Below are 10,006 nucleotides of genomic sequence, written 5' to 3' on the forward strand. Positions count from 1 at the left end.
ATGATTTTATGTGGCTGTCCCTGATTTCCCTAAATGCCCAGAGGAAGTTTTTACTTCTTAGTTGAGGGGCAAATGCAGGGGAGAAGACATGGTTTTCCTTTGTGTCACAGTTAAAGCTTTGGCTTTTTGTCTTATAACTTAAAGGATTATAATTACGGTCTCTTATGGGATGATCCAAACTTGTCCCATGCTCATGGGTTTTAATGCTTCCTCCCAGGGAACCAAAATTGCTACATTTCTAAATTCCATCGCACTTTATTTCTTAAACATTCTTATACTGCTGTGGTTTATTGAACTGTTTCTTACGTAAAATTAAGTTATTTTAAATAATGTCCACACTGAGAATACCAGTGATAATGACAATAATAATGTTAATGACAACACAATAGAGGTATCTTTATCTCCATGGTGAGTTTGTGTGTGTGTGTAATTGTGGTGTGTAAGTATGGTGCCCGTATATTTATCATGCGGGTTGGGGACACTTCTGAAAGCGGCTGAAGCTGCTGTTAATAATCCCACTGGCGCACAAGCGTGAATGGGGACAGGCCTGGAAAGGGAGATACGGTGGTCACCCCGTGAATAAGCCCAAATAGAAACACAGTTTACCTGTGGTCTCCTTCCTTAAACACTATTCAGACTCCCTCACCAGCTAGTTAGTTCTTCTGCCTGAAAATCTCAGCCAGCCCAGCTCTCAGCCGCCCGGGAACAGTGGACACAGAGGCACAGGAGTGGAGAAAGAAACAGGTGCTGAGCTGGGTCCTAAGAAAGGCCTGAGGTACTTTGTGGACTCAGGGGGTCTGGTCTGGTGAAGACCCCCCAGAGCCCAGCATTCCTGTGTTACTGGGTGCTATGATGAGGAGGCTGCTCACTCTGGGGGGCCACCTGGGTGGGGAGAATAGCTGAGGAAGAGGAAGCAACACAGAATAAAGGCAGAAACAATGTCCTGAAGGGATTTGTGTGCTGGGGGAGGGAGTCTCGATGGGGAACCAATGAAGGGTTTTAAGAGGCTGTGAAAGACGGCGGCACCAGATCTGCACCTTAGAAGGATGACCCTGACTGTAGAGGGAGGGGGAGCCTCCAGGCTGGCAGGGGTCCTGGTCATGCAGGCCCTGGCTTGGGGAACCTAAAATTTTTGTAGTTTAAAGGACCCTCTCAAAAAGAAATAAAGAATTAATACCATGTGTACAAAATTAGGTATTAAAGTGAGTGTGTAAGTGTCAATACAGCAGGATGCAGGTCTCTCCTTGGAGACCACTCCTGATCTAGGACATTTGGCAATGGCTTACCACACACGGAAAGACCCCGAGATGGCACCATCCATCCCACTAAGCCAGAACCAGATGCTCCCCGTCCAGACCCTTCTAACTGATGCCCGAGAATGCCCAGGGTCACTCCAATGCCACCTGACACAGAGCAGAGAAGACACGGTGGTCTTAAGGATTTGCCATGAAAATATCTTACCTTTGTAGGTGAAATGTGCGCGCGCACAAGCACACACACCAGGTGAGAAATCTTACAACTTAAACTCTTTGAGCTTCGTGGCCAGTCCACCTCTGCGTCTGGGCAAGAGGACCAGAATCAGGCAATGGCAACAGAGAAAATTAACGGGATATTTAGAAAGAAAGTACCTTTGGGATGTAGTTACCTACTGGGTATGGCCAGTAAGGCACATAGGATCAACCTGAGTTTCTGACTTAGGCACAGATCAAGCGCTCGGCGAGTGTTTATTTTGTGGGCTCTAAGTCTGAGAAATCAGAGTGCATCTACAAAAAAGTCAGTAGAAAAGAAATAATTAATAACACACCTTCCTCCTGTTTCAGGGTAATTTACTGCTATGGAAGGATGAGGGATGTGTGAGCTCTTGAACACCAGGGTGCACCTGGCTTGTGATATTTTCACCCCATGACTGTGGCCCTGATTTTCACTCTTGCCCCATGAGTCACTGGTGCTGCACAGCTTGGGTTGAAGACATTGGCTGCTAAGTGGAGGTTGTCTTGCAGTTGGCAGATGAATTACTGCGCAGATTTTTTTCTGTCCCGTGCAAGACTTGGTGTCTGCTGGGAGTGGCTGACATCAGCTGATGGCTTTTTCCTTGGCTCACCCACAGAAAGTGACTGCAGCAGAGGTGAAGTGAATTAGATTTGGACTAATCTAAACCTTGGGAAACTCTGTGGGGTGTGGATCCCACTTCTGACAGAGATGGTCTGAAACAGAATTCCTCTCCAAAGGGGATACAGAGCTAGACCCCCCCATGGCACTGCTCCCTGACCAGTTTAGATCCTGCAAACGTCAGGCACTGAGTTCCTACAAGTCACCCAGCTGTGCTGAAACTGAGATGTTTTCCTCCCCCTTCCAATTTCCTGGGAGGAAACGAGAGACAGGACAGCAGAACTGACAACAATCTTGCAACACCAGCATCAAGTTCAGGCTATGTAACCCACCCTCATCTCTGGAATATGAGCAGAAAGGGGGAAAGGGGTGCTGTGCTCTCTTCCCATGGCTACATACTCCCAGTTCAAGGCAAAGGGAGAGCCTGGGCGAGGGGCTGACACGGAGAAAGGAAGACTCTGGGACTGTGGGTTCTGGTCAAATATCTGAGTCCTGCTCTCTGCTTCACAGTGGCTGGACCTCACATTAGCAAGACATGGTGGACAGTGATGGGCATGGTTCCTCCAGGCCACAGCTCAGCTTCTTCAGGGGGTCATGAGAAACTCTAGGAGCAAAAGGGGCAAAACAAGAGAAAAACAGGTATGGACACGAGATCCCTGGGTCCAAAAGCAAACTCAAGTTTCTCCCAAAACCAACTGCTCAGAGACTGATTTTGATAGAATTGGAAGATGATCTGGTTGAAGAAAGGCAAGCAGAGACCCCGGGACATTCCTGCAAATTGTCGTGTCCTCACTATGAGCTGGTGGTAGTGCAGAAAATGGGTGGATTGTCCTCACTATGAGCTGGTGGTAGTGCAGAAAATGGGTGGATTGAGGTTGGTTGGGACACCGTAGAAATACTCTTTGATTCCTCCTTGATGAATTTCTAGATGGTCCCCTCCTAATTCAATATTTTATATTTGATAGCATTCTACTTACATTGCTCGATATTGAACTATTCCATGATTGGCTTATCCCATTTCTGAGAAGATTCCAAATAAATTGTGAGATTGATTCCACATGATGTGTATCTTCTCAACCAACATCATGTGCTCCAGTCAAAGAAATATTCAAGTAATATTGGGAGCACATGCTTGTTTTTCTTTTATCATGATTTATGCAACACATGTTTTTTAAAAAAATATTTGGAGATTTAGAGAACATTCAGTAGAATTCTATTATTCTACTGGTAAATTTAGAGTAACCCTATTGTGTCATTGAAGAATTTTGGGTGCACACGATCCATGTGTTTCTATGAGGAAAAAATCCTTTTATCATACTCAAAGGAACTGGATATTGCAGCAATTCCTTGATTAAAGCCAATTATTTTGTTTACAACTCTTTTAGTATAATAAAATAAATTTGTATTTAAAAGATTGTGCTACAAACCATGAGTTGAGTTCAGACACGAAATTCTTCCCCAGTGGCATCATGGGATATGCTTGTTATCCTCACTCTCACCAGATCTGTCCAGGGACCTTTGGGATGAACTTGGAGTCAGGAGTCCACGTGCTGTCGTGGCTGAGCTTGGAGACATGTTCATCCTAGTGAACAGAGAAATGCAGCCCCAGGACCATCAGGCCTCAGATACAAGGAGTGCTGGTCTACCCAAGTCAGAAAGGCAGAAGGGTGTGTTCCCATCTCACTCTATACCCAGATTATTTAGAAAAGAATTTAAATACCTTCATCGTTCTGTTTTCACTCACCTTTTATCATCTTATTTCTGTAGGTTCTACTGAGGCCACTGCTGAAAGGGCCCCCGACGCCTGCCGAGGGTCGTCTGCGTGGCTCTATCTCGGGCCCCCTGGAAATTGCTATCAAAGTTCTCTGCTGACTTCACTCCTGAGAGCTCTGCCCTGTCATCAACGGTGCTGGAAAAAAGGAAGAAGGAAAATACCAGGGGAGGTGACGACTGCCACCTACTGTCCCTGCTCCATTCACATGACTTCATTGCATATCGTGAGGCTGTCTGTGGGCTCGAGGTACTGGGCACCGCGTTCGATGTCTCTTGAAAGAAATTGTACTTTGGTTTGTCCTCAAGCACCTTGATTTTGCAATCCAACGAGGCAGTCAAAGCTACATCTCTCATTTATATAGGAATAAAACCAGATATAAAGACAGGAATTCCAGATATTCATGGATAGCCTTAGACAGACACCAATAAATACAGTATTTATGTGCATTTAGAAAAACAAACTACAGTAACCATGTGCATTAGCGAATCTAATCAAATCTGTTGTTAATATTTTAGCTTTATGCCTGGATGGCTCTGTGTGTGTGTGTCTGTGTCTCTGCCAATAACAAAACTTAAGGAGACCACCCAAACTTGGCATTCTTCTGCTGTTGTTCCAAGTAGATTTGGGATTAATTATAATAAAAGCGATAATTTGTGAATAATGTAATTTTAAACTGAATTTTATACACACACATGTATTTGGTATGTATTTGAACATATTATATGGATATATAGACATATAATTATTTTTCTATGCACATAGCATGGTGGTTGATAGCACATAATCTACAGCCTAACTGCCTGGGTTCTGGGTTCAGATCCCACAGCTCCATTCTTACTTCTTTGTGAACTTGGGCAACTCACTTCCCTTCCTTCCTCGATTACCTCATCTGTAAACAAGGATAATGATAGGACCTGCCCCTCATGTTGGTAGGAGATTTAAATGACTTACTGTTTGTGACGCGTTTAGAAATGTTTGCTAACTCACTCCTGCTGGCTCTCGTAATTCGCTTAGTGGCCCTGGGGGCTGGTGTGATTTTCCCCTTTTACAGAAAACAAAGAGTCTGGACTCTGGGAAGTTAAGGGACTGGCTGAAAACCACACAGTTTTATTCTCTCAACCCTGAGCTCTTTCTGGTTTATTTAAACTGAGGCATTTTGTGAAGGAAGGAGGACGACCTCAGATGTTTTTCTCCATTTACGTGGAGAGGTTTCTAAACCATCATCAGCATCGTCATGGAAAGACCTGCATTTGTTGCTTTCCTGTTTGCATTGTTTTTCTAGAAGCTTTAAAGCTAAGCCCATGCCTATTTTCCTCATTCTCATCATTTTGTCTATTAAGTATTGAATATAGGCACCTTCTTGGGGATAATGGGAGGTGGAGTGTTTTTATTGGGGATAATGAGAGGTGGAGTGTTTTTCTTAAATTTCATCCTTGTCCTGCTTGTGGCTGGACACTGATCCTTCAAACACACGATGGTTTCACATCATTCACGTCACCTGCCCCCAGGTGCACCTTCTCGGGGCCTCCAGAGCAGCTCCCTGCCCTGCCCTGGTCTCTCAGTGCCCTATTCCTGCACATAATGTAAAAGGATTAGAAGCAAAAAAAGAATGTTTCAGATGTTTTTAAATCCTAAGATTTTTGCATTGGATTTGGAGCAATTCGCAAAATACTGGAAGAGGACACAATTATGAGTCAACAGTTATCCCCCAATGATCATAGTGACTCATTGGCCATCCAAACACATCAAAGGTATTTTGTCTTCTTAGAAGAGCTTTGGGTAAAGAGATTATTGCAATGTTTTCTATAAATTACCATCCCACCAAATACCTACTTTCCTTGCTGGAAATATTACCCAGCACACCCCGAGAGAGGCGAGTATTCTGAGTGGTGTATATATTCTTTCCTTGAAAAACGATGGCCCTTACAGTACCGTGTTTGGATGTATGTGTGTTTGCGTGTCTGTGTAGCTCAGTTTGCATATTTATGTAGTTTAAAAGTGCGAGTGTCTGTGTGTACTTACATCATTCACGCTCACAGCTGTGCCTAAGGTGTGAGGGCCGATGTGGTTCATCTCATGGCGGTCGGGATATAGCCAGCGAGGTGCTGCTGCTGGCCAGTGGCGGGGCCTGGACTTGGACCAAAGCGTCCTCGCTCTTGGGCTGGGGCTGGCAGACTCTCCATCTTGCTGAGCTGCCTCTGCCCTTGGAATTTTTTATAACTCTTTGTGACCTTTCTGACTCAAGGCCTCTAAGATATTTTTTTACTGAGATGAAATTCAGAAGATATACCATTAACCATTTTAGAATGAATAGAATGGTGGCTTTTAGTACATTCACAATGTTGTGCAGCCACCACCATTATCTGGCTCCCAAACACTCCCATCTCCCCAGAGGAAACCCCATGCCCTTTAAGAAGTCACTCCCCCTTCCAGCCCCTGACAACCACCGATCTGCTTTCTGTCTCCATGGATTTGCCTATTCTGGACATTTCATATAAATGGAGTAATGCTCTGTGTGGCCTTTTGTTTCTGGCTTCTCTCACTGAGCATCATGGTTTCAAAGCTCATCCACATTGTAGCCTGTGTCAGTGCATCAGTCCTTCTTGTGGCAGAATCACATCCCAGAAGATGGATGGACTGTATTTGTGTATCCACTCACCAGCTGGTAGAAAATAGCCTAAATTGTGGTTTCAACCTCTTGGCTGAAAAAATGCTGCAGAGAACACGCATGTACACATATGTTTGATGTTTAACATTTCTGAAGACTTTCCAAAAGGAAATTTTATCTTTGGATTCAAGACAACATTATTAGACATTCAATGTGAGAAGCAAAGGGTAATTATTTGTATCATGATATTGTGGGCTTTGATGTTCATTATTAAAGCATAAGTGGTTATTTATAATTCCTCCAAGACTTATAAACTGCACCTACTTTCCTACATTCTGTGATTATCGTGGGGAATGATATTTGTGGATGAGCATTTTACAAGTATGGAACAAGTAAACACTTCACTATGAATACTTCATCTAATGCCAGAAAATTTACCCTGGGTCCTCAGTGTCTAACTCACAGAGTTAGGATTCAAAGTAGTTAGAAAACGGCAAATTTTAAAATGCTCAACTTTTATGGACATAACCTGAGGTTGAAAGACTAGAGGATCAGATTTAGCAAATATTTAAACAACTTTATTTAGGCTACCAAAGAAGATTTCTGAAAATAACAGGATGGATAAACATACTGAAAAGGCAGAGGAATGACGTTTTTGCTATTTAGAGAAAACATCAGGGATATTTTCCTTATGTTCTATTCCTAAGCAGAGACAACGCACATCTGCAAATACTGTCTTATAATGTATAATAGGGCCTTACACTTTTCTTTACTTGTCTCATGTTTATGGTTTACCTCTTCAAGTAGAAACTTGAAATTATTAAATTATTTTCTTTTAACTTATGGGTTCAGAAGTATGGGTTATTCATTCAATATGGATGAGTTAGGCAGTAATCACAATTTATTAGTTTAATTTACTATCTACTTAACAAACATGAATTTTACTTAATCTTCTATTACTGGCCAGTTTCTCTGGGAGAAAAAAGATAGTGGATCATCTCATGACTTGTTCGGATGTTGGGGGGTACTTTTTTAGCATTTATTTTCTACTCTTCCTTAGAGATGTGTATGGAAAAACTTTTAAAAATGTCACAGTGTTACGTCGAGTGAAATAATTATCTTGTGAGGAAATTTACACCATCCTGTAGGATCAGGAAAAGGAGAAAAATGTCTTTAATGACATAGAAAGTCTTTCTATTGATTTACAGTTTAGAGAGACTATGTTCAGAGGATTGAGCCACTGCCCTAAAAATAGGAAAATATTAGCTGAGAAGGCAACTTCAAGAAAGGAAGTATTCAAGATACGTACAGTGCATGTGTATTAGTCGCATGGCTTCTACCAAGACGGTGGATCATGTACAATCTTCTAAAATACCACATTTCCTATAGGTTTGTTCCTAGTTCTCAAGGAGCAAACACAACTGGGGATAGTCCCTTAATTTCTGACTGTACTGAATGCAGGAGGTAACATATCTCATGATGGCATTAAGGATCTGGGGGGCCCGGGGCTCCTGGTTCTGCGACCATGAACTTGAGAAGCTGGGGAAAGGGGTTCCAGCTGATCTGTGGCTTGGGGTAGAGCAGACATTTCTGGTGGTGGCTGATATTTTCCGTCTTTGAAACCATGCTCACACCACAGAGAAGCTGAGAAGGCAAATACAAAGCTCTCTGTAGCGAGCGGGGAGGGGGTGAGGAAAATGCCAGGATGCTCACTTATAAATAATCTGGTTCCTATCACAGCTGCTGAAATAGGTCTTTGAATTCAATCTGAGTGGATTCAATCTGAGTGGAAACCTGCTGGCCGCCTGAGGCCGGATCCTGAGACAGCACCCATCCAGATGCTTTGCTGCTCTTCCTGGATGAAAGTGTCCAATGCATCCACCTGCCAGTAGGTGGCTGTTGGTTTTCTCAAAGGACACTGACAAGTGGGGGCTTAGCACTAGATCCTGCATCGATGGACTAGACATTGAACCCTGGCAGTCCAGACATCAGCTGCGATCAGTAGGCCCTGCTCCTTGACCCCAGCCCAGCGCCCTGCGGGGCTTCCATGCATCCACTCTGCCAGCTCTGTGGTGGCTGCAGCCCACCTAACAGGTCAGGTGTCCTTACCCCCAGGTCAGGTGCCCACTCCTACAGGTGTGACCTCAAGCCACTTCTCCAGCCCCTGACTCTCGTCACCTTTCTTTCTCCAGGCCCCTGTCCAAACAGTCAAGCTACTCATCCTTGCCCCGTGTCTGCATAAGTTCTCTCTTTTAGTCAGACCTGCTTTCACTTGCTGTGTTGCCCGTGGTGACCAGGTGTGTGGCCTGAAGTTCTGCCCCTCAGCTTCCTTCCAGGGACCCCCGGGGGGCTGCCGTGCAGTAGTAATTCTCTCTGTTCAGCTTCACTATCATGTTGAGATGTCCCCACTGTGACCAGTTGGGCCCTTTTCCTCCTCAGCCAGAGGAGCACTCAGTACCCAAGAGTGGCCTTTTGTGTGAATCGAGGCAGGGGTGCTGGGGCGGTGGTGGGTGGTGTGGCCTCCTGCCCGCGCACCTGACACTGGGGGCAGCTCACGCTCTGGCCTCTGGGAACCGTCTCCAGCCCACCACCTGGAGGACCTGTGGATGCAGGTTAGTGATGCTGCGAGGTGAGGCCCTTCATCTCCAGGGAGAGAGGGAATGGCCAGGGTCTGTTTTTCTGAATGTGGATCATGCTCTACTTAACTGGGATAGACTCATCCTAGAATTTTCGGGGCCACTTTGTGATTTTCCTATTGGGGATTGTTGTAAACTCTGCGTGTGCTTTTCCCCACCATGGGGATCTCTAAGACCGAGAAGTCTTTGTGACACAGGACCCAAGTGGTGGATGGTGGTGTCCCATCTTCTGCTGGACCAGCCATGGTGTCAGCAGCTGTGACTGTCTGTGTGTCCCCGTGATACAGCCAAGGACAGAGCCCTCAGAGCCCCCAGAGCCCCGACCTCGGACCCCAACCCCACGTTCTTCTTTTGTACAATGGTGGCAGCAACCTTGTTGTTAGCAGTGTGTTTTCTGGAAATTACTGTAAAAGTGGTTTCATTGAGGAAGTATTTATGTGTGGCATGAAACGTAAGGGGTCTCTCCTTTGACCTGGTTAGACCTCTTGGCACCTCTTTTTTTATTTTTTTAACATCTTTATTGGAGTATAATTGCTTTACAGTGGTGTGTTAGTTTCTGCTGATCACAAAGTGAATCAGCTATATGTATACATATATCTCCCTAACCCCTCCCTCTTGCATCTCCCTCCCACCCTCCCTATCCCACACCTCTAGGTGGTCACAAAGAAGCACCGAGCTGATTTCCCTGAGCTATGCGGCTGCTTCCCACTAGCTATCTATTTTACATCTGGTAGTGTATATATGTCCATGCCACTCTCTCACTTTGTCCCAGCTTACCCTTCCCCCTCCCCGTGTCCTCAAGTCCATTCTCTACGTTGGCGTCTTTATTCCTGTCCTGCCCTTAGGTTCTTCAGAACCATTTTTTGTTTTTTTTAGATT

At 44.7% G+C, this 10,006-nt stretch overlaps 1 long non-coding RNA gene across 1 annotated transcript; it reads right to left on the reverse strand.

The window, feature by feature from the left end:
- Positions 1-371: 371 nt before the first annotated feature.
- LOC114487019 (uncharacterized) lies at positions 372-4,524 on the reverse strand. Its single transcript, XR_003681585.2, has 3 exons — positions 3,854-4,524; positions 3,537-3,691; positions 372-2,713 (listed from the first exon to the last, which is right to left on the reverse strand). It is a non-coding gene; the product is annotated as an uncharacterized lncRNA (long non-coding RNA).
- Positions 4,525-10,006: the final 5,482 nt, after the last annotated feature.

This window comes from Physeter macrocephalus, chromosome 10 (genome assembly GCF_002837175.3).
Source record: "Physeter macrocephalus isolate SW-GA chromosome 10, ASM283717v5, whole genome shotgun sequence".
NCBI lineage: Eukaryota > Metazoa > Chordata > Mammalia > Artiodactyla > Physeteridae > Physeter > Physeter macrocephalus.